This window comes from Stegostoma tigrinum, chromosome 5 (assembly GCF_030684315.1).
Source record: "Stegostoma tigrinum isolate sSteTig4 chromosome 5, sSteTig4.hap1, whole genome shotgun sequence".
Taxonomy (NCBI): Eukaryota; Metazoa; Chordata; class Chondrichthyes; order Orectolobiformes; family Stegostomatidae; genus Stegostoma; species Stegostoma tigrinum.
The window spans coordinates 62,519,998-62,545,740 of NC_081358.1; the positions used below are offsets into that span (position 1 = coordinate 62,519,998).

Sequence of the window (25,743 nt, forward strand, 5' to 3'; positions counted from 1 at the left end):
AGAACATTACAGCTCACTACAGGCCCTTCGGCCCTCGATGTTGTGCTGACCTGTCATACCGATCGCAAGCCCATCTAACCTACACTATTCCATGTACGTCCATATGCTTATCCAATGACGACTTAAATGTACCTAAAGTTGGCGAACATCACTCAAAGTTGTGCCAGTCCCCAGTTTCACATCATCCTTCACCTCATCTGTTGCCTCAACAAAAGACTTTTTTCTCTTTCTTACAAACATCAAGGTGTGCAAGCTCCAACAACCTATGGACTCCAACAGCCATCCTACACACTGTCCCTTAACACCAACCTCTTTCCAGCACTCAGATGCAACCACTTTCTGTCACCTGAGGCTACTCCTCCCAATCCCAGTCCTTCCTGTGTGTTCACCATACCTCCTGATCTTCCCCTCTCTGAGGCTGAACATACCGTCCTTGGCAAAGGACTCACACACTCTTACACCCCTACTTTATTGAATTTTGGGCTCATCATGACGTTGAACTTTTTTTTGCCACCTCCATCCTTGTGTTCACTTCTTCGGGCAGGAATCCTCCCCTCATTCCATTGATGCCTTCACTTGCCTCCAGTAATCACCCTCCACTTGGACCTCTTCCCTTGGCCTCTTACCCGCCCTCAATCATTAAAAACTGCCAATGTGACATCAGCCATCTCAATTTTTCTGCTCCTCTCACCCACTCTAACCTGTCCCCTTCTGAAATTGCCACAGTTCACTCTCTCGGTACAAACCTAACTTTGTTATCAAAGCAACCAACAAAGGTGATGCTGTTGTACTTTGATGCGCTGATCTTTACCTTGTGGAAGCTCAATACCAGATCTGGGACACTTTTTCCTACTGACCCGACATTCAAACATTAAGCTACTGTTGCCAGAACTGTCACCAACCCCATTACTTATGGAGATCTTTCCCCCACTGCCTCCAACCTAGCACTCTTGCAACCTCTGACAGCTCCACTTCTACCTCCTTCCCAAAATCCACAAACCAGATTGCCCCGGTAGGCCCATTGTATCAGCCACCAACACCACGCCCCCTCCCCATGGCAGCTTCCCATGTAGCGGCAAGAGTTGCAACACCTGCCCCTTCACTTCCTTCCTGCTCACCATCCAAGGTCCTAATCAGTCTTTCCAGGTGAAGCAGCATTCCACCTGTGCCTCCTCCAATCTTGTGTATTGTATTCGCTGTACACAGTTGTGGCCTTCCCAACATTAGAGAAAACAAACATACTCTGGGTGACTGCTTTGAGGAATACCTCCAGTCTGTGCAAGCATGACCCCTGCCTTCCTACAGTGGGTCATTTTAACACACTGTCCTGCTCTCATACCCATGTGTCTGTCCTTGGCATGCTGTAGTGTTCCAGTGAATCACAAACTGGAGCAACAACACCCAGACTAGGCACTTTATAGCCTTCTGGATTGAATATTGAGTTCAGCATCTTCAAATTTTGAACCATTTCTTCCCTTTCTTTTAGCTTGTTACATTCTGTTATCATGTCCTTTCTCCTTCCCTCGATCCCAGTGGGACTGTCTGTCCTTTCAAGTCTGGCAGGAGACACATCATTGTACTGCTACTCTCACATTCCAATCACTTAATATGAACCGTCGACACTTTATCTCCACCAGCTTCCTACACCTACTAATCAACCCACCCAAAAAAAACTGTAGCATAAAAGATGCCCCTTCCACACTTCATTTCAGCTCTGGTGAAGAGTCATCTAGGCTCAAAATATGAGCTTTGATAATGGGAACTGCAGATGCTGGAGAATCCAAGATAACAAAGTGTGAAGTTGGATGAACACAGCAGGCCAAGCAGCATCTCAGGAGCACAAAAGCTGACGTTTTGGGCCTAGACCCTTCATCAGAGAGGGGGATGGGGAGAGGGAACTGGAATAAATAGGGAGAGAGGGGGAGGTGGACCGAAGGTGGAGAGAAAAGAAGATAGGTAGGAGGAGAGTATAGGTGAGGAGGTAGGGAGGGGATAGGTCAGTCCAGGGAAGACGGACAGGTCAAGGAGGCGGGACGAGGTAGTAGGTAGGAAATAGAGGTGCGGCTTGAGGTGGGAGGAAGGGATGGGTGAGAGGAAGAACAGGTTAGGAAAGCGGTGACAGGCTGGGCTAGTTTTGGGATGCAGTGGGGGGACGGGACGAGCTGGGCTGCTTTTGTGATGCAGTCGGGGGAGGGGAAGAACTGGGCTGGTTCTGGGATGCAGTGGGGGAAGGGGAGATTTTGAAGCTTGTGAATTCCACATTGATACCATTGGGCTGCAGGGTTCCCAAGCGGAATATGAGTTGCTGTTCTTGCAACCTTCGAGTGGCATCATTGTGGCACTGCAGGAGGCCCGTGATGGACATGTTGTCGGAGGAATGGGAGGGGCAGTTAAAATGGTTCGTGACTGGGAGGTGCAGTTGTTTGTTGCGAACCGAGCGGAGGTGTTCTGCAAAGCGGTCCCCAAGCCTCCGCTTGGTTTCCCCAATGTAGAGGAGGCCACACCGGGTACAATCGATACGATATACCACATTGGCAGATGTGCAGGTGAACATCTGCTTAATATGCAAGGTCATCTTGGGGCCTGGGATGGGGGTGAGGGAGGAGGTGTGGGGGCAAGTGTAGCACTTCCTGCGGTTGCAGGGGAAGGTGCCGTATGTGGTGGGGTTGGAGGGGAGTGTGGAGCTGACAAGGGATTCGCGGAGACAGTGGTCTCTCCTGAAGGCAGACAAGGGTGGGGATGGAAAAATGGCTTGGGTGGTGGGGTCGGATTGTAGATGGCGGAAGTGTCGGAGGATGATGCGTTGTATCCGGAGGTTGGTGGGACGGTATGCGAGAATGAGGGGGATCCTCTTGGGGCGGTTGTGGCGGGGGTGGGGTGTGAGGGATGTGTTGCGCGAAATGCGGGAGATGCGGTCAAGGACCACTGCAGTGGGAAAGTTGCGGGCATTGAAGAACATGGACATCTGGGATGTGCAGGAGTGGAATGTCTCATCCTGTGAGCAGATGCGGCAGAGGTGGAGGAATTGGGAATAGGGAATAGAATTTTTGGAGGAGGGTGGGTGGGAGGAGTTGTCCTCCGACACTTCCGCCATCTACAATCCGACCCCACCACCCAAGCCAATTTTCCATCCCCGCCCTTGTCTGCTTTCCAGAGAGACCATTTGCTCTACGACTCCCTTGTCCACTCCACACTCCCCTCCAACCCCACCACACCCGGCACATTCCCCTGCAACCGCAGGAAGTGCGACTCTTGCCCCCACACCGCCTCCCTCAACCCCATCCCAGGCCCCAAGATGACCTTCCATATTAAGCAGATGTTCACCTGCACATCTGCCAATGTGGTATATTGTATCCATTATACACAGTGTGGCTTCCTCTACATTGGGGAAACCAAGCCGCGGCTTGGGGACCGCTTTGCAGAACACCTCCGCTCGGTTCGCAACAAACAACTACACCTCCCAGTCACAAACCATTTTAACTCCCCCTCCCATTCCTCAGACGACATGTCCATCACGGACCTCCTGCAGTGCCACAATGATGCCACCCAAAGGTTGCAGGAACAGCAACTCATATTCCGCTTGGGAACTCTGCAGCCCAATGGTATCAATGTGCACTTCACCAGCTTCAAAATCTCCCCTTCCCCCACCGCATCCCAAAACCGGCCCAGTTCTTCCCCTCCCCCGACTGCATCCCAAAACCAGCCCAGCCTGTCACCGCTTCCCTAACCTGTTCTTCCTCACACCCATCCCTTCCTCCCATCTCAAGCCGCACCTCCATTTCCTACCTACTAACCTCATCCCACCTGCTTCACCTGTCCGTCTTCCCTGGACCGACCTATCCCCTCCCTATCTCCTCACCTATACTCTCCTCTCTACCTATCTTCTTTTCTCTCCAACTTCGGTCGCCTCCCCCTCTCTCCCTATTTATTCCAGTTCCCTCTCTGATGAAGGGTCTAGGCCCGAAACGTCAGCTTTTGTGCTCCTGAGATGCTGCTTGGCCTGTTGTGTTCATCCAACTTCACACTTTGTTATCAAAATATTAGCTTGCATTCTTTCCATGGATGCTGTCTGACTCAGCACGATCTCCAGCATTTGTTGTTTTCAGTACAGATTGCAACATCTGCAGTAATTTGTTCTAAATTTCCAGACTGTTCTGTTATCAACACTGGGTCCAAATTATGGAGCTTCTTAACTAAGAGCTTTGTGGGACCACCTTCATGATACTGTGGTTCTAGAGAGTATACACCATAATCACGGAATGAGTGTTGAAAGTGAGGCATTTTTAAGCTAGTGAATGAGTAACAATCAGATGGACTTAGCAGGCCAAGCAGCATCTCAGGAGCACAAGGCTACCGGCATCACGTCTTGGATGTCAGCCATCAGGTCTATCTCCCCCTCACCGTTGCCGCTGCTGTTGGGTTGGAAATTTTCAATTTCCTTTAGGACTTTGAGTTCACGCAGTCCCGCAACTGTCTCTGTGTTACTCTCTCCTTTATATTGAAAGGAGGCCCGAATGACTACATCGCTTGACATGTCTAGTGCTTCGCGTTTGCGGATTATCGCGGATGGTATTTGCACTTCGAGTTTTGGGACGCCGAGACCACCGTTCCTGTAGCTCGAATATAGTATTCCGTCTGCGGTATGAGGTGGTAGGTGTAGGAATTCTTTTGTGGCGTTACGGATGATTTGGTCCAGCTTTACAAGAGTAGTTTGTGATGCCTCTGTTAGGATCAGATGGAAGTACAATCTGGGGATGACATGCACCTTTAGGATTTCCAACCGTTGTCGTGGTCGGAGGGGCGCTGCCTGTATTCCCTGAACCCAGGACTTAAGCTTCTCCTCCCACTGCACTTCCGCCACACCTGCCCATGGATCGATGCGGGCACCCAGGTATTTCTCGGTGTCGCCTGGGGGTATGTAGGCTATGGATTCATCCCTTAGCTTCCAGTTTGCGAAATGGTTGTATATGAAGGTCTTCCTTTTAAAGGTGAAGTGGAATCCCTTCGTTTTCGCTATGTTAATACTGAGGCCCGTATGGTCACAGTATGTCTGGAGCAGCTTCAGGTTCCTAGCCATACCGGTGTGTGAGTCACTTAGAAGGGTGATGTCATCCGCGAAGGCCAAAGTCGAGCAGTTGACTCTTCTGCCACCCAGGGGCATGGAGACCCCTGAGTGCTTTGTTCTAAATGATATCAGGTGCTTTAGAATTGTTGCATTTATCCACTCAAGTACAAAATATTCCAGCATACATTTGACTTGCGTCTTGCATATCGTAGAGAGCTTTAGGGAGTAAGGGACAAGAGACATTCATACAGAACATTCAATTATCAACTTGTTCCAGCAATCATCACAGTTATCTGGTGGCTTGGTTTAAGAATTGACCAATGGCAACCTTCAGGATGTTTGAGAGTCAGGATTTGGTGTTGGCAAAGTCAATAATTGTAGGGAGTTGGGGGGCAATCAGCTCTCTAGTAATTGTCATGGCTTGGTATTTGTTCAAAGGAAATCATACTTGTCTCTTATCAAGCATGCCAAAACATTGTCCAGGTCTTGCCACTTGATGGTGTGGACTCTTTTATTGTGAGGAATAACGAATGTAGTTAAAATAGTACAATTGACCAAAATCAGCTCTGTTGATGACTTTATGATGGAGGGGATAAACCAGATGACGTATGTTACAAAGAATCATAGAATCCCTGTGGTGATGAAAGACCATCAGCTCCGCACTAACCTTTGGAAGAGTTTCCCACCCAGCACCTTACCCTATCCCTGTACATGAATCTTCTGCAGGGATATTCTGAGACTAGGGCGATTATCCTCGAAAACCACATCCACTTTTTTTGCACTAGAGTCCAACCACAGGAAAAATTTCTATTCAGGGTTATTGAAAGCAGTTCAGTTAGGACCCTGAATGGCAACACTCAGTCAAATGTCAAAAACTACATTGCTGTCAAAGTCAGTCACTTCTAATCACCTGTGACATTCATAGAACATAGAACATTACATCACAGTACAGGCCCTTCGGCCCTTGATGTTGTGCCGACCTGTCACACCGATCTCAAGCCCATCTAACCTACACTATTCCATGTATGTCCATATGCTTATCCAATGACGACTTAAATGTGCCTAAAGTTGGCGAATCTACTACCGTTCCAGGCAAAGTGTTCCATTCTCTTACTACTCTCTGAGTAAAGAAACTACCTCTGACATCTGTCCTATATCTTTCACCCCTCAATTTAAAGCTATGCCCCCTTGTGCTCGCCGTCACCATCCTAGGAAAATGGCTCTCCCTATCCATCCTATCTAACCCTCTGATTAATTTATATGTTTCAATTAAGTCACCTCTCAACCTTCTTCTCTCTAATGAAAACAGCCTCAAGTCCCTCAGCCTTTCCTCGTAAGACCTTCCCTCCATACCAGGCAACTTCCTAGTAAATCTCCTCTGCACCCTTTCCAAAGCTTCCACATCCTTCTTATAATGCGGTGACCAGAACTGTACACAATACTCCAAGTGTGGCTGCATTAGAGTTTTGTACAGCTTCACCATAATCTCTTGGTTCCAGAACTCGCTCCCTCTATTAATAAAAGCTAAAACACTGTATGCCTTCTTAACAGCCCTGTCAACCAGGGTGGCAACTCTGCCTCTCTGATGAAGGGTCTAGGCCCGAAACGTCAGCTTTTGTGCTCCTGAGATGCTGCTTGGCCTGCTGTGTTCATCCAGCCTCACATTTTATTATCTTGGAATCTCCAGCATCTGCAGTTCCCATTATCTCTGGCAACTTTCAAGGATCTGTGTACATGGACACCAAGATCTCTCTGCTTATCTACACTATAAGAATCTTACCATTAGCCCTGTACTTTGCCTTCCGGTTACTCCTACCAAAGTGCATCACCTCACACTTGTCTGCATTAAACTCCATTTGCCACCTCTCAGCCCAGCTCTGCAGCTTATCTATGTCTCTCTGCAACCTACAGCATCCTTCGTCACTATCCACAACTCCACCGACCTTAGTGTCATCTGCAAATTTACCAACTCATCCTTCTACGCCCTCATCCAGGTCATTTATAAAAATGACAAACAGCAGTGGACCCAACACCGACCCTTGCGGTACACCACTAGTAACTGCTCTCCAGGATGAACATTTCCCATCAACTACCACCCTCTGTCTTCTTTCAGCAAGCCAATTTCCGATCCAAACTGCTATATCTCCCACAATTCCATTCCTCCGCATTTTGTACAATAGCCTACTGTGGGCATCCTTATCGAACACCTTGCTGAAATCCATACACATCACATCAACCGGTTTACTCTCATCTACCTGTTTGGTCACCTTCTCAAAGAACTCAATAAGGTTTGTGAAGTATGACCTTCCCTTCACAAAACCGTGCTGACTGGAAGGTGTGCAAGAACTGCCAGTTTTCTTTCCTTTCATTCTTTAATGGAATGTCAACTCTACTGGCAAACCCAGCATTTGTTCTCTATTTCTAATTGCTTTCAAGTAGTAATGGTGAGTGCCTTATTTGATGAGCCCATCTGGAATAGGAAAATCCACAGTGCTGTTCAGGATGAACATAGAACATAGAACATAGAAAAGTACAGCACAGTACAGGCCCTTCGGCCCACAATGTTGTGCCATGGAATAATCCTAATCCAAAAATAAAATAACCTAACCTACATTCTCCTCAATTCACTGCTGTCCATGTGCACGTCCAGCAGTCGCTTAAATGTCACTAATGACTCCGCTTCCACGACTACCACTGGTAAACTATTCCATGCGCTCACAACTCTCTGGATGAAGAGCGTCCTTCTGAAACTATGACCCTTCATGGCAGTCAATCCTGCCCTGGGGAAAAGTCTCTGGCTGTCAACTCTATCCATGCCTCTCAATACCTTGTACACCTCGATCAGGTCACCTCTCTTCCTCCTTCTCTCCAGAGAGAAAAGTCCAAGCTCAGTCGACCTCTCCTTATAAGACAAGCCCTCCAGTCCAGGCAGCATCCTGGTAAACCTCCTTTGCACCCTGTCCAAAGCCTCCACATCTTTCCTATAATAGGGCGACCAGAACTGGACACAATATTCCAAGTGTGGTCTCGCCAAGGTTTTGAAGTGCTGCAGCATAACCTCGCGGCTCTTAAACTCGATCCCCCTGTTAAGGAAAGCCAAAACACCATATACTTTCTTAACAACCTTATCCACTTGGGTGGCAACTTTGAGGGAGCGATGCACTTGAACACCAAGATCCCGCTGTTCCTCCACACTGCCGAGAATCCTGCCTTTAATCCTATATTCAGCATTTAAGTTTGACCTTCCAAAATGCATCACTTTGCATTTATCCAGGTTGATCTCCATCTGCCATTTCTCAGCCCAGCTCTGCATTCTGTCAATGTCTCGCTGAAGCCTGCAATAGCCCTCGATGCTATCAACGGCACCTCCAACCTTTGTGTCATCAGCAAACATGCTAACCCACCCCTCAACCTCCTCATCCAAGCCATTTATAAAAACTACAAAGAGCAGAGGCCCAAGAACAGAGCCCTGCGGGACACCACTCAGCACTGACCTCCAGGCAGAATACTTACCACCTACAACCATTCTCTGCCTCCTGTCAGCCAACCAATTCTGAATCCAGACAGCCAAATCACCCTGTAACCCATACCTCTTGGTTTTATGAATGAAATCGCACCATCATTGATAGCCAGGCTTCCGCTGTCTAAGTCCTCAGCTCTGCAATTTCCTCATAAAGCCTACCTTTGGAGCAAAGCAAATGATGTCATAGAGCTGGACCCTTTGGCGCAACTTGTCCACGCCAACCAGATATCCTAAATTAATCTAATTCCATTTGCCAGCATGTGGCTTATATCTCTCTAAACCCTTTCTATTCGTATACCCATCAGATGCCTTTTAAATGTTGTAATTGTACCAGCCTGAATCACCTCCTCTGGCAGCTCATTCCATAAACGCACCACCTCTGCATGAAAAAGTTACCCTTTAGGTCCCTTTTAAATCTTTGCCCTCTCATCTTAAACTCATGCCATTTAGTTTTGGAATACCCCATCCCAAGGAAAAGGTCTTGGCTATTCTCCCTATCCATGCCCCTCATGATTTTATAGAGCTCTACCAGGTTGCCACTCTTCAGTCTCTGACACTCCAGGGAAAATTACCCCAGCCTATTCCGCTTCTGCCTATAGCTCAAACCCTCCAACCCTGGCAACATCCTTGTCAATCTTTACTGACCCCTTTGAAGTTTCACAACAAATTTTCCTTTAGCAGGGAGACCAGATTGATCATTCATCTTTAGATTTTTTGTGACTAGGTGATGAAGCTACAATATTTTGATCTAGTGTCAGCAGAGAAAAAGCAATATTGTTTTAAGTCAGAGTACTGTGTTACAAGCAGGTGGTGGTGTTCCCAAGTGTCTGTTCTCCTTGACTTCATAGAATACAGAGGTCATGGGTTTAGAAGGCAAGATTGAAGGAGTTGATGAATTGCTGTAGTATATCTTGGAGGTGGTCCGCACTGCTGCCCAAGTGCACGTGTTGGAGGAAGTGAATTTTGAAGGGGATTCTTGAGTGGGTGGCTTTGTCTAAGTTGGTGTCAAGCTTTTTGAGTGTTGGTGGAGCTTCAGCCCAGACAAGCAGACAGTAATCCATCACACTCCTGATTGGACAGACTTTGGAAAGTCAGAAGGTGAATTACTCTTCAGAGTTCCCAGCCTTTGACCTATTCTTGTAGTCCCACCTCAGAGGTAGGTTCTTTACTGAGAGAGTGGTAGGGGCATGGAATGCATGGCTGGAGTTGGTACTGGCCTCGATAGGGGCATTCAATCAGCTATTAGATAGGCATATGGATGATAGTATAAAGTAGGGGTGGAGGTTAGATAGACCTTGGGTTTTTGGTAAAAGCTCAGCACAACGTCATGGGCTGAAAGGCTTGTACTGCACTGTTCTGTTGTTTTCTATGTTCGATGTTCTATTTTAGATTAGCAAGTCCCAAGTTGGTACTTTGTATTGAACAGCCACAGTGAGCAATGCACGGGATAACACTGTTCAATTTTAAGCAAACATATACCCTGGCATTTTGGAAGAATACACCTCTAAAGAAGAACCTTTCAAACAAGGAAAAAAAAATCTGCATTTTACATTAGGCAAATTCAAACAACCAGGGGTCTTGCATCACAATTACTTGGTTCATTGCTAAATTTCTTTGATTGGCACTGCAATGCTTCGCATCTGCCTTCCCACAAATAAAACTTGAAATTACCTACACACTGCGAAGAAATTACGCAGCATTTTATAAACACAACATACTTGCAAAGTAGTTGCACAAAATATTCATCATCAAACACCGACTGTCATTTTTCTGAATGGATAATTGCCAGCAACTTCTTTGTGCAAAATAACTGTAACCAGAGCTGAACAGTCTGCGTGATTTAAATGAAAGCAGAATTTACAGCCTTGTCTGATGGATGAAAATCGGTATAGTAACATGAGTGTAATGAATTGTGACATACCCCCATCTCTCAGTAGCTCATTGTCTCTTTGGGGAACAAAATTGTTTTAGGTTCCATTGCTTTTCACAGCCTAGGATATCAATAGCACTTACAGTTCTTGCGATTCAGCAATGTCTCATACAAACTCAACATCTGTGAATAGCCTAAAAAGACAGTTTCTTCAATACAATGAACTGGGGAGTGTTTTAGTACCAGAACCCAAACTGTACTAAAGGCTGACATAAGGTTACTGTCTCATTTAATACTTCATCTTATCAGTGTTATCATGTCTGAAAATGAAAAGTATTGCAGCAGAGTGAATGGTTTTTGTTCCCAATTAGTTTAGCAGAAGAGATCTGATAGTTCAGTTTGTTTGTAGTTGACAGTCTCATATACTTCACAATATGAGAGTGACCACCAAGATTGATTTACTTCTGCTTAGTCATATTCCAGCCCACCTTCCCCAGTACCTTATCAAGGGTTTTATCAAAATAAGACCCAATAAGGTACATTAACACTTGCCAAATCTGCATTTTTTCAAAATACTTTAATTTTCTGTTGTTCATCCATCAAAGCTATAATCGTATATGATCTGACAGTGTTTTGTCTGTGCGGTACAGGAAATGGGATCCTGGGAATTAAGAGTTTTCAACTCTGATAGTTTTATCAACTTGGAGATAGTGAGAGGTTCTTTTCTCCGTGGATAAGTTTTTTTTTCTTTATCCTGCCAATGCTTCCTTTCCTTTCTCAAACTGGATTTGACCCAAAAACACACACTCTGCAGCCATTTTGAATTCTCTTTTCCTTATCACGGTAACACAGGCTTGCATCATCTTTTCCTCCTCCTGACAGGGACTACAACAATGGGCTTCGATACTGCTGCTCAACATTTGCTTCAAAAACCCTGCCACAGGCACAGATTAACAGGAAAATAGATGGCTGCATGCAAAACAAAACATTTTTCAGAATGTTTCAGTTTGATTAATGGAGCAATGACAAGGGCCACTTTATTTTATTGCAGGTTTTTCTATTCTACTTATCACACATGACTATCAATGAATAATTTGGATTATTTACTACAAACTGCCACAGTTTACTGTTTTTGCAGTGTGCTATCAAATTTAAATTATTCAAGTTCTTCACTTACCGTGCAAAAAAGGTATTTTGCCAATTATAGCTTTGATATATGCTCTACCTTGAGTCGAAGTGAAATTTAATGATTGTAGCATTTACTTATTTTTAAGTTGCTGTTTGCAATTTTCAGTTTTATCCTCCTGCAGACACTCCCCAATATACATTTTTAAAAGAGTTGAAATCAATATTTATTTCCCTCACTTTCCAGTATATCTGGGGAATCATGCTTGCTGTCTGTTGTACATTGGGCCTGATAAGTTCAGGGTTTAGACTCAAAGTAGTGGGTAATTTTCAATTTAAACTATTTAGTCCCTAATATTCAGGGAACATGGGTTTGAATCCTACCATAGTAGATGTTGAATTTTGAATTCAAGAAAAATCTAGAATTTAAAGCTAGTTTAATTGTGACCAATTGATTGTAAAAGCCCATCTGGCTCACTAATGCTCTTCAGGGAAGGATATTTGCTTTCTTTACCTGGGCTTATCAAGGCCACTGGGAATAATGCCCTAATATTTTAATTGGATTTAATCTTGGATGAGGTTCAGACAAAATAAGTCAAATTCATGCCAGAGAAAGAAAATAAACTAAACAAATCATGTAAAAATGAGACTCCCTCCATTGCAACCATGAACACTCAGCTCCAGCTCATAGTGAATTGGAAGCCAATGAAGTTGTGAAAGTATTTTAGAAGGTTAAACAATGGGGTAGACTGGCATTCAGTCAGCCTCTGAAAGACATTAATGCAGAGGACGGGGAGGGGTTAGATCATTTTAGTACTTGGAGAATGAATGTAGATCATAGTAAGATTCCAGGCAGTCCTTGGGAGAAACAAACATAGAGAACGTAGAGCTGAAGAAAATTAGCAGGTCTGGCAGAACTGTCCTGAAGAACACATATGGGGATATTGGGATACAAATTAACTTCATTCCACTCTGACTGTACCAGAAAATCTTCCTTGAAAATTTGAAACACAATCATTATTCAAAGAAAGACACCCTCATATGATGTAATGCCATGATAATGGCATATAAGAAACTACAATCTAACAGCTAGGAGCAATCCAAGTTAAAAGGACATGCAAAGGATAGTACACTAACTACATGTTAAATGTTAGTGAGTATCATCAGGTTTGACCAATTTCTGATGAAGGGTCTAGGCCCGAAACTTCAGCTTTTGTGCTCCTAAGATGCCTCTTGTTCTGCTGGGTTCATCCAGCCCCACACTTTGTTATCTTGCAAATACCTGCAGCTTACTTCAGTAAATCATGAACTGATGGAGGTGTCACTGAGAGTTCAGGATAGCTGCATTTTGACAAACACCGTCCAATTAAAGCAAGAAAAATCTGACATAAATGAATCCAGTGTTTTGATGAGATGTTTGGGTGCTGTGAAGATTTTGAGTATCACACCACTTTTAATCCTGAGAAGAAATTAGTGATTCATCCCCAGCATGAATTATCACTAGAGTTATATGGGAAGCTCCAAAGAAATGGGGAGAAAGAAAGTGATTGCCAATGTCACAGATACAGTTCAAGTAGATTCCATCATTGTGAGAGATAATATGCAAACATAACATGGATGAATTGAAATTAATTAAGTTAACAATAAAGAATTGGTTTACAGGATAAAGGATGTTGGAAATCTGAACAAAAGCAGAGGTCTTGAAGAAACGCAGCAGATATGGCTGCACCTGTAGAGAGAAACAGAGTTAATGCTTTGAGAGTGCAGTGATGCTTGGTCAGAACTGAAAATTACTAGAAAGGGGTTGGGTAGGGAGGGCGCAGTGGTGGTGGGCGGGGGTGATTGCAGTTAGTGAATAGCGTTCATGGGCACAGGTAAAAAAGCCAAAAAGGAAACAGCTGATTGTATGCTGATAGATAAATGCCACATAGGGTGCTAATGAGAAGTGTAAATCATTGAAAATGTCTTGGCTTTGTTGTGAGTAATCCATAAAAAACAGGACTGAGGGAGTGGGGGTAGGTGACAAACATTGACGAGGGTGTTTACATTCTATAATTGTTAAACTGCGTCCCAAAGCTGTGAGGTACCTCAGAAAATAAGGTGTTATGCCTTCATGAATGGATTGAAGTCAGATATTCGAATTCCCAAGCCAATTACAAAAGACACAAAGACAGAGAAGAAAGAAAAGAAAGAGAGCTAATGTGGAAAGGCCATATTACTAAAGCTTAAAACCCAAATCACTCCATGATGAAAGTTAGAGTGAGAGAACAAAATTGCTGACTGAAAGCTGTGCTGAAAGAGGAACGGCATGCTCTACAGTTAGCAGAAGAGGCATCCAAGATGGAGTGACAGTACTTTCTAGGAAGGAGATGATATAACAGCAATATTATTCAGTTACAAGCCCAGAGGCCTAGGTTAATGTTCTGAAGACAGAAGCTCAAATCTTGTCATGGTATTTGGTTGAATCTAAACGCAATGAATAATTCATAAATATAAAGCTTGTCTCAGTAATAACGACATGAGAATGATTATGGGCTGCTGCATAACACTGATGTAGAAAATAAAGGCAATCTGGATTTATGCATGATGCTATAGATCCAAAACAATGTCGTTGACTTTCAACTGCCCTCTGCAATAAGTTCAACGGCAATTAGGAATGGCCAACAAATGCAGTTCTGTCAACAGTGTCCACATGTATGAATGAATAAAAATAAAACTTCAGGTCAAAGTTTGAATAGTACATCCCTTAAGCAGAAGGTCTTGAAAAAGAAGAAAAATGGCAATGTTGAATTCTCAATGCAACTTAATGAACTGCATGTGCAGTTTTATGCTATATCAAAGTCAAGGAATCGTTTATCAAAGACTAAAAATAAAGTAAGAGGAACACTGGGACACCAGAAATAGGAAATATGAAATACAGGGAGTTGAAGGAGTGGCAGAAGTAAGCCAAAGGAAGATATGTGCATAGAATGGTAGTAAGTTAAAAGAAATTGTAAAAGAAAAAATTCTAAATCTGTGATTGTTGTGGAATTCTGGCCACAACAAATGTAAACATTATCATTGGAAACCTATCAAATTTACCAGTTTAAGTAAAACTGATAGATAAAACTAGCTCTACCAGAACTCATAACTTATCCAATTGTAAATTATTTTCAGAATAAACCAGACTGTCAATACATGATGGTCACTCCCTCACATGTAGAATTTACACCACAAACTTTACCACTGACCTGACCTGTACATCTTAAGATTCTTTTTAGATCTGAATCCCAAAACACTTAAGATAGGTCTACTTAGAGACAGACAGAAATAACCACAGGAGCACACACAGCATTGTTTGTCATCAGCAGAGAAAGAAAAGAAGCTTTTGCAAAGGCTGTAATCTACAATGGAAAGTTGATTCTCCCAGTTAAAGCAGTTATAAAGCATGTCTTATTGACATCCAAAAACAAGTAGACAAGGACCACACTTTTCAGGCATGGCCTGAGTGGAACAACCACGGAAGGGCTGAACATAGGCCATAACTCAGATATACCATCTTTCTGCCTCATGTAAAACGTCTTTGGAATACTGATAGTCAAAAGCTTTGGAGGCATGTCTGGGGAAATCTTCACTGTGAGCTATATTGTTGCCTAGGAAAGGACCAATAAATATTTCCTGCCTGGCGGCACAGTGACTCAGTGGTTAACACTATTCCCTCACAGTGCCAGGGACCTGAAGTCTATTCTAGCCTTGGGTGACTGTGTGGTGTTTGCACATTCTCCATGTATCTGTTTGGGTTTCCTTCAGGTGTTCCGGTTTCCTCCCACAGTCTAAAGGTGTGCAAGTTAGGTGGATTGGTTATGCTTAATTGCCCATAGAGTCCAGGATTAGGGGTGGGCTGCTGTTTACAGGGTCAGTGCAGACTCAATGGGCTGAATGGTCTCCTTCCGCACTTTAGGGATTCTATGATCAAAAATAATTGATCTCAAATAGTTAGAAAATAGGCAATGCTGTCATCTTCTTTCGAACATTTAAAAAAATGCTTTTACTTCTTTTAATTTTTAAGATTTATTTATCGGTTTTAGTCATGGCTGGGTAGGTCAGCATTTATTACACCTGCAATGCTAGTAGGCATTAGGTCCAAAATTTTGACAGCATTGAAGGAACAACAAAAATGAAGGAAAGGCAACATATTTCCTAGTCAGGATTGAGAATGTCTCGGGAGGGAACTTACAGATCGCAGTGATCCCATGTATCTGCTGAGTGTCACCATACCTGAGGAGAGGAATAAAGTTGAGAAGAGTCCTTCATGGCAATCTCAGTTAGTATAGGAACTGAAACCATATTGTTGGTGTCACTCTGCATCTCAAACTATCCATGGAACCAACTCAGCTAACCAACCCTCTACTGTTAGAGTATAGAACATAGAACATAGAACAGTACAGCCCAGTCCAGGTCCTTTGGCCCACGATGTTGTGCCAATCTATTATCCTACTCTAATGTCAAACTACCCTGCATACCTTACATTTTACTATCATTCATATGCCTATCCAAGAGTCGCTTAAATGTCCTTAATGTATCTGACTCCACAACCACAACGAACAGCGCATTCCATGCACCTACCACTTTTTGTGCAAAGAAAATTGAAGAATATAAATCCGGAAGATGGTGGATTTGGTGCTAAGTAGGCTTTTTTTTTGGTTTGCATGGTAATAAAAGCAAAATACTATAGATGCTGGAAATATGGAAAATATAAAAAATATGGAGAATCACAGCAGGCGTGACTATCTGTGGAGGAAGATTAACATTTTGAGTTCAGTATGACTCTTTCTTAGTACTGAGTTCAGAAGAAATTAAATCTGACTTAAAATGTTGCCTCTGCTTCTCTTTTCACAGATGCTGCCAGACCTGCTGAGTTATTCCAGCATTATTTCTTGTTTTACATGGTATTAAGCTTCTTGAGTATGTTGGTACTACACCATTCCAGGCAAATGTGGAGTATTCCATCACATTCTTGGGTTTTGCTTGGTACATTGTGGACAGGTTTCGGGGAGTCAGAAGAAAAATTGCTCACTACAGAATTCCTAGTCCATGGCCTGCAATTTCTGATACACTATTTATATTCTGGTAATCAGTTCAATGGTAACATCCAGCATAGTGAGGGATTCAGCAATCATAAAAACGTTGAATGTCAAAAGTTAGATCCTCTCTTCTTGGGGATGATTATTGTCTGTTTTTATGTGCTGTTTTGTTACTTTTCACCTAACAGGCTAAGGTCAGATATTTCACCTTGGGAGCTTACATCACAATGGTCTCAACGTTGACTTCACCTGTCTCAAAATCCCTCCACCCCAGCCTTATCTCTTGTCCATCCCTCCCCCTCCTCCTCACCTCCCTGACCTGAACTAACCTGTCCTGAACTAACCTGCATCTTCCTAATTACTTATCTGTTCGATTCTTCCTATGGAACAGTCACAATAACCCTTCCTGCATCCACCTATCACCATCTCTCCTACCCTTTGACACCCTCACTCAGCCCCAGCCCCTTCCCTCTAGTTATTTATAGGCTCCTCTCCCCTTCCACAGTCCTGACCAACAGTTTCGGCCCAAAACATGGACTTCCCTGTTCCTTGGACACTATCTGACCTGCTGTGTTTTTTCAGCCTCAAATTTATAGAAAGTGAGTAGACCAGCATATATCGTCTATGCCTATTTGTCCTTGAGGAGGTTGCGGTGAATTGCTGCACTGTGTGATGGGGATGTTCACCCACAATGCTGTTACAAATTTTGCCATTATAATTTGTCATTAAATTATGCCATATTAGCTGCTTCAGTAAAGCGGCTAGTTCTGGTCACTTAAGGAGCAATCATCACATTGCGCTGCAAACGTCTGAGCTCTGTATTCCAATTCCATTATGATTTAACAATGAAACACTACACAATACATTTACTACTGTATTTACATTCCTGAGATGGGAAGAATGAGATTTCATTCATTCATTGAAACTTATAAAATACTTAAAGGGATAAACAGGGTGGACACAGGTAAGATATTTCTCCCAGTTAGGGAGTTTAGAACCAGAGGGCACAATTTGAAAATAAGGGGTTTGCCACTTAGGTCCAAGATGAGAAGAATATGTTTTTACTCAGGGGGTATTTTGACTCAGCAATGTTGAAGGAACAGGATGGTGAGTGGCTTCAAGGAGAACATGCAGGTGGTGACAACCGCTGGTCTTGTCCTTACATATGGTGGTGGTTGTGGGTTTGGAAGATGCTGTTTAAGGACCCTTGGAGAATTTCTGCAGTGCATATTGTACATGGAACACTGCTGTTATAATGAGTCAAGATGAGCCAACATTGGATATATTTGGGGTCCCACAGAAGTCAATGTTGTAGAGCTTCCTGTTGGTGGTTTATATGAATGATATTGACTTGAATGTAGAATGGTTCATCAGTAAGTTCACAGATGATACGAAAATTTGTGGTAGAGTAAATAGAGGGGAAGGTAGCTTTAGACTGCACGAGCTGATCAGATAAGCTAATCAGTGGAATTTAATCGATAAATCTGGGGTGATGCATTTGTGCACGACAATATATGATGAATGGTGACAGCGGCAAAGATTAGAGGGACCTTAGTGTACACGGACACCAGTCCCTTAAGATATTAGGACGGGTGGATAAAGTGGTTAAGAAGGCATGTGGCATATTTGCCTTTATTATTTGAGTCAGAATTTAAGAGCAAGGAGGTTGTATTGGAACTGCATAAAACATTGTTTAGGCTGCAGCGAGAGTATTGTGAACAGTTCTGTAATCCACTTTCTAAGAGGGATTTGATAGCACAGGAGATGGTCTGTTGCTTGGTTTGTACTACTAAATTAAATACAACTAATAATTCCATTCTTGCCCTTTTCTAAATTATTAACACAAATGCTAAATACCAGAGGTTATGGGAGAACTTGTAGACATTCAGGCAGAGTTTTGGGAGCCAAGAAGCAATAGTATAGAGGATATCTGTTCCCACTGGAGCAGTTCTGATGAAAAGTCACTCAACCAGAAATATTAATTCTCTACTGATGCTCCCTGATCTGCAGAGTTTTTCAAACATTTTGCATTCTAATTTCAGGTTTCTGGCATCTGCAGTGCTTTGTTTTTTTTAAATCATTTTCCAATATGTTTGCACTGCAGACAAATGAATGTATGCTCTGCTGGCTTTGAAAGTATGGTGGCATGAAAGATTTGTTTGGTATTAAACATTGGGTGAAGAGGCATAACCACACGAAAACTAACCCAGCCACTGGAAATAAATAATACCTTTTTAAAATTCTTGAATTACGCATATACTACCTACACAAATAACTTTAGTTCCTGCTGTTACAACTTTGTACCATGTTTTTATATCAAACCACAGGATCTTACTGCATAGGAAGCGATTGTGTAGCATTTTGTGCTGATGCCAATTCTGGAATAACTTGTCCAGTTAGTTCCACTTGCTACTCTTTGGCTATTATTTTCCTTTTCGATTTTGCCATTATAATTTAGCATTAAATTATGCCATGTTAGCTGCTTCAGTATAACTGCTAGTTCTGGTCACTTAAGGAGCAATCATCACATTGCGCAGCAAACTTCTGAGCTCTGTATTCCAATTCCACTGTCATTTAACAATGAAACACTACACAATACATTTACTACTGTATTTACATTCCCGAGATGGGAAGAATGAGATTTCATTCATTCATTCATTGAAACTTATAAAATACTTAAAGGGATAAACAGGGTGGACACAGGTAAGATATTTCTCCCAGTTAGGGAGTTTAGAACCAGAGGGCACAATTTGAAAATAAGGGGTTTGCCACTTAGGTCCAAGATGAGAAGAATATGTTTTTACTCAGGGGGTTGTGGATCTTTGGAATTCTTTATCACAGAAGGCTGTGCATGCTCAATCTTTTGAGTATGTTTAATGTTGAGACTGATTTCTGATTACCAGTGGTATACAGGCATATAGAGATGGGATGGGAAAAAGTATTGAAATGTTCAGTCAGCCATGATCATAATGAATGACAGGGCAGCCTTGACAGGCTGAATGGTCTACTCCTGTTCCTATGTTCCTTTGTAAAAATGGTTGCATTAAGGTCACTTAAGGTGTTATATATTTTAAAAAGATGAACAGCTCAATTAATCTAGGATAACAAAGTGTGAAGCTGGATGAACACAGCAGGCCAAGCAGCATCTTAGGAGCACAAAAGCTGACGTTTCAGGCCTAGATCCTTCATCAGAGAGCAGTTCCCATCATCTCTGATCAATTAATCTAGGGATACATTTCCACTTGTATACTAGTTTAATTTAAGGAGCAGTATGAGGGTCTACTGTTAAGTGATTAAAAATTTTGTTGGCAGCTTCTCTGTACTGCACAGTGCCATGTGTTTTGTATATTAACTGAAAGAGCAGGGAGCAAGAGTTTTCTTCTCACACAATGTTCCCTCTGGTTTATGAAATTTGTTGCACTAAATGTCAATTAGAGTTGAATTTTCAACTAACACAACATCCTTTCAGCTCTAGCATTTTGAAGAGTTAACAGCCAAGAAATTACCACAATGCTCATCACTTACCTTAATGCAGACATTAACTGCACACTTGTTAACACAAGTAGCAAGCTGATTTCAGCATATAACACAATCTAAGCAACCAATAAGAGGCTTTATGCCTGAGCTGGAGGTTGCAGGTGAATATGTCTGAACTATTGAGGGAAGTGAATTGAGATGGATTTTGTTAGAAAAATGATTTTATTCTGGGAAATTCACAATGACCCTCAACATGGCAGAGAATGAGCTTCACAATTTTCTGAGATTGCAATGGAGGGCTTAGCACAAGAGGTGAAAAAGATGAGAGATGTCATCTATCCAAGAGATGATCCATGACAGAGATGAGGGCAAATTCTTTCTCTTTGAGCTTTGTGCAACTTTGAAACCCTCTGCCTCAGAAAGCGTGGAGTGGGGTTTCTTGCAAAATTTTAAGACAGAGATGAATCAATTCTTGTTAGGCAAGGGAATCAAGTGTTAATAGGGTAGATTATGAAACATAAACAGATCAGCCATGATCTTATTGAATGTCGGAAACTAAACGGTTTTCCTCTGCTATTACTTTAAACATTTGTATTTACACCATGGTGCAAAAATGTATCTTTTGTTACTCACCAATTCTCTCTGCAACCCTACTCAAGTGTCTTTCTGCTTTCAGATACTCAAGCACTGAAATTTTAATGGGCAGTTGTACTAGAGCAAGATGACAGCGCTAAAGCAAAATCATCAATCATCATTACTCTCCTATTCGTAGGTGACAATTCAGATACTCTGGTACTGAACACAATAACTTGGAGAGGATGTATTGAAATGCTGGGCACATGTGACCCCAACCAGATAAATAGATAAGGACAAAAAAGGAGCCAGAGTATTGGGGAGAAAGGTTGCACATAGGTTCTGTTGCAAAAGATTCAAATGAAGAATTCATTAGACTGATGTGTAGATAGAGGCTAAGGGCACGTACGATGAAATATTTTGTGCATTGGTAGGCCTGTCAGGAACCCAGGCTTAATGCCTAAGAGCATAGAGGAATTTAGCACCAACTTTGTATAGAGTTTTGTGCAAAGCTCAGCTTACTGCCAGGCTCTTTCAGACTACTGTCTTCAGAGTTACACATATTGGTTATCACAAGTTGTGATGATATTCCAGCAGGTTGTTCTCAGATTACTAGGCTTGTTAAGGAATTGCCTTGAGGTGGGAGAGAATGTAGTTTTAATGAGGCCTATGGCAAAACATGTGGGACGTGAGGCCAATAGGTGAGAACACAATAGCTGCAAGTGAATGCATCAAGGTAGTAGCAATGAAGGTGTTTGTGGTCATGAACATTTATGCATTTAACCTCTTCCAAATTGGAGCAGGTGATATCTCCAGCATATCCCACTTTGCCATCTGCCATGACACAAGGAAAGTCATTGTGGCCCCGTATTCCTAGGGATGAATATGCTTCCTTTCTTTCGCTAGACAGCAATAAGCAGAGCCTTTACAGAGCTTTAGCAAGGCACTCTTCTGAACTTGAAGGTGCTTTGTATAATAAATTAGAGTCATAAATGCAAAATGGACTGTCAACTAACTCTGAAAATAGTAGCTACAGCAAAAAATATACATTTATTTTGTAGTTCATGCTGACTATTACTTGTCTATTAATTTGTGCTTAACTGGTTTCAATTTGTGTAAAAGTGAGAGTTACAAAAGGTAACTTTTATTGATAATTTCTTTATTTAGGGGTAATTTTGCAATTCTTTTTGGTTTAAAGAACCCCCTTGAGATTGTAACAAAATTGATACAATGTTCTTTGAAGAGGTTGAGTGGAATTGTCTCTAGAACAACCTGGGTGGATGTCTTCTTGCTGATAGCTCTTTGACTTCCCTCCTCCTGCATCTTTTTAATACTCTGCCTTGCTCTCTGTGAAATCTAGTTATTATTCCAATCATGATGAGTCAGAGACTTGCACCCAGCTCCACCATTAATTGGGTGAGTTGGGGGGGGGTGGTGTGGGGTAGGTGTAAGTGATTTGCATAACATCCACAAAGTCAGGATGTAGTCCCTCAATACATATCACACCACTCTCTGTAGGCTTTAAAACTGTAGCAACTCTGGAACTCTACAATCACAGCAACTGCCAAAAATATTTTAAAAAACTGGAAGTAGTTATGATTTTATCAGATAACACTGCTGGGATCCTCGTGGTTGCCCACTGTGTGTTGCATTGAGTCATTAGCTGGAGTACAAAATGACACTACTGCTGTCAAATTCAGCATTCCACGTTGTTTGAGATCATAATTGGCTCGCTCTAAATACATTAGGCAGATGCTCCTGCATTTATTCTAACGACTTCAATGAGTACTGCCTGCAAAATGTCCTGTAGAAATTCACTAAAGATCGTGAGACAGCACCTTCCAAAACCACAACCATTGCCACCTTGAAGGTCAAGACCAGCGGATACATGGGAACATCAAGTTCTTTTCCAGGCCACTCACTGTTCTGATTTGGAAATATACCGTTGTTTCTTCACTGTTGCTGGGTCAAGATTCTGGAATAGCATTATTGGTCAACCACAGGAGGTGGATTGCATTGCTTTAAGAAGGCAGCTCACCGCCATCTTCTCAAGGGTAACTAGGGATGGATAATCAATGCTGGCCAGCCAGTGATGTTTACACCTCACGAATGAATAAAAAGAAAAAGATTCTGTCCAGTATGGAGAGCACCAGAAGTGTGCACATTCACCGTGGATGTCATTTTGAAGTACAAGTGTCACTTACAGCTTCAAAAATCTTGACACTAAGTAACCAAAAGGCAGCACGGTGGCTCAGTGGTCAGCACTGCAGCCTCACAGCTCCAGGGACCCAGGTTTGATTCCAGCCTCAGACGACTGTCTGTGTGGAGTTTACACATTCTCCACGTGTCTGTGTGGGTTTCATCTGGGTGCTCTGGTTTCCTCCCACAGTTCAAAGATGTGCAGGCTAGGTGGATCGGCCATGCTAAATTGCCCGTAGTGTTCAGAGGTGTGTGGGTTATAGGGGGATGGGTCTGGGTGGGATGCTTCAAGGGGCGGTGTGGACTTGTTGGGCCGTAGGGCCTGTTTCCACTCTGTAAGTAATCTAATCAAATCTAGAAGTATAGAGACATAGAGCTGTACTGCATGGAAACAGACCCTTTGGCACAACTCGCTCATGCTAACCAGATATCCTAAATTAATCTAGTTCCATTTACCAGCATTAAGCCCATTACCCCCTGTACCCTTCCTGATGGTTTTTAGGTGTTGTAATTGTACCAGCCTCCACCACTTTCTCTTGCAGCTCATTCCATGCACACACTACCCTCTGTGTGAAAAAAGTTGCCCCATAGGTCTCTTTTAAATCTTTCACCTCTCACGTTAAAACTATGCCCTCTAGTTTCGGACTCCACTACTCTGCGGAAAAGACGTTGTCTATTTAGCCTATCTATGCCCCTCATGAATTTGTAAACTTCTATAAGGTCACCCCTCAGCCTCTGAAACTAGGGAAAATAGCTCCAATTTATTCAGCCTCTCCCTAGAGCTCATACCCTCCAACCCTGGCAACATCCTTATAATTTTATTTTGTGCCCTTTCAAGTTTCACAATATCCTACCGAAAGTAGGGAGACCAGAACTGCACGCAATATTCCAGAAGTGCCAAACCAATGGCCTTTACAACCATAATGTGACCTCCCAACTCCTATACTCAATGCATTGTTAAAGAAAGACAAGTGTACCAAATGCCTTCTTCATTATCCTGTCTATCTGTGACTCCACTTTCAAGGAAATATGAACCTGCACTCCAAGGTCTCTTTGTTCAACAACATTCTGCAGGACCTTACCAGTAAGTGTATAAGTCCTGCCCTGATTTGCCTTTCTAAAATGCAGCACATCATATTTATCTATATTAAACTCCATCTGCCAGTCCTCAGTCAATTGGCCTATCTAATCAAGGTCTCATTATACACTGAGGTAACCTTCTTTGCTGTCCACTGCACGGCCAATTTTGGTATCATCCGTAAACTTACTAACCATACCTCCTATTGCTATTTTAAGGTGATTGTTGGATTTTAATCTATCACCTGAGTAAATTACATTAAAACAAAAGCATGGAAAATGCTCAGCAACTTCGGTAGCGTTGGTGCTGAGAGAAACAGAGCCATTGTTTCATGGCAGTGACCTGAAGCTCGAGTTCTGATGAAAGACCAGTGATCTGAAATGTTAAGAGATAACACAGTGTGGAACTGGAGGAATGCAGGAAGCTAGGCAGCATCAGGGGAGACGGAAAGTTGATGTTCGGGACCCTGAAGAAGGGTCCCAATCCAAAACATCAACTTTCCTACTCATCTGATGCTGTCTGGCCTGCTGTATCCCTTCAGCTCCACACTGCGATGTCTCTGACTCCAGCATCGGCAGTTCTTACTTACTTTGAAATATTAACTCCGTTTTCTCTCAACAGATTTTACCTGTCTTTCTGTGTGTTTTCCAGAATTTTCTGCTATTTTACAGCATCTATGGTATTTTTTGCCTGCCTATTGCTCAGTTCCATCAGTGGTCAAGGTGCAATTATTTAAGGTCTGTCTGTACACTGCAGCTGCAAAGTGCATCCTCACTGGGGAGGAAAGGGAAGGAACAGATGTGTGAGGTGGTGCATTTTGGGATTGAGAATCAGAATAAATTAAATGGTCCAGTTTTAAAAGAGATAACAGATAGGGATGTATCTTCCCATATTGTATTAACTTGGTGGTGCCAGTTGAGGAAGTTATTAAAAATAAAAATATGGGGGTCCTTAGCTATACTTCTGGAGGAAGGGAGTAAGAAAACAAGGAGATTATTCAAAATCTTTATAACGCTTTAAAAAGACTTCAGTCTGTTCAAGTTTGAGCACCACACTTTAAGAGTGTCATAGCCTTGGAAAGGGTGCAGAAAGGATGTTTCTAGAATGATAACAATTCCTATTGTGTCTTTGATAGAAGAAACTATTCCAATGCATTTCATAGAGGCAGTATAAACTAAATAATAAACTTCAAATCCTACTCATGGAGATATTAGTGCACATGAGAAAGTGATGTTCAAACAGATAGGTTTTAAGGGATGTTGCAAAAGAGAAATGTGAAGTCGAGGTGCAGAGGAGGGTCTAGGCTGTTGATGTTTAGTCACTCATGCAGTGCCATTGTTATATCCAAGATGTTCCAAATGTCAGAATTGGAGGGAATTCAGATATCTCAGACATTTATATAGTTGAAGGAGATTCTTCAATGTCCAGAATCAGATGCCAAAGCAAAGGTTGTCACGTGGACAACTGCTGGCTATCTGTTTGGCCGGCAGCACTTCCCGAGGTAGATCAGTAGGCCTGCCTCAGCCTAATTAATACTTCTCATGGGATTAACTCACTGCAGGATGGCCGTGAACAGTGAGGGTTGCTCATCCACCATGACTTCAAAACTCTGGGACCAAAGACTATAGGGTCCCACTGAACTCTGCCTCACAATTCAGTCTACATGCAATGCCTCATTGTATAGAGTTCAGACAATAAACAGGACTGACTACCTTGATTTCAGATAACACACAGTGTTAACAATTAAAAGATCAGGTAACACAATAAGAA

General features: G+C 42.7%; 1 protein-coding gene across 3 annotated transcripts in view; it reads right to left on the reverse strand.

Annotated features, from left to right (window-relative positions):
* zfpm2a (zinc finger protein, FOG family member 2a) overlaps positions 1-25,743 on the reverse strand; it is an 825,184-nt gene that overhangs the window by 278,993 nt on the left and 520,448 nt on the right. The window lies entirely within an intron of this gene.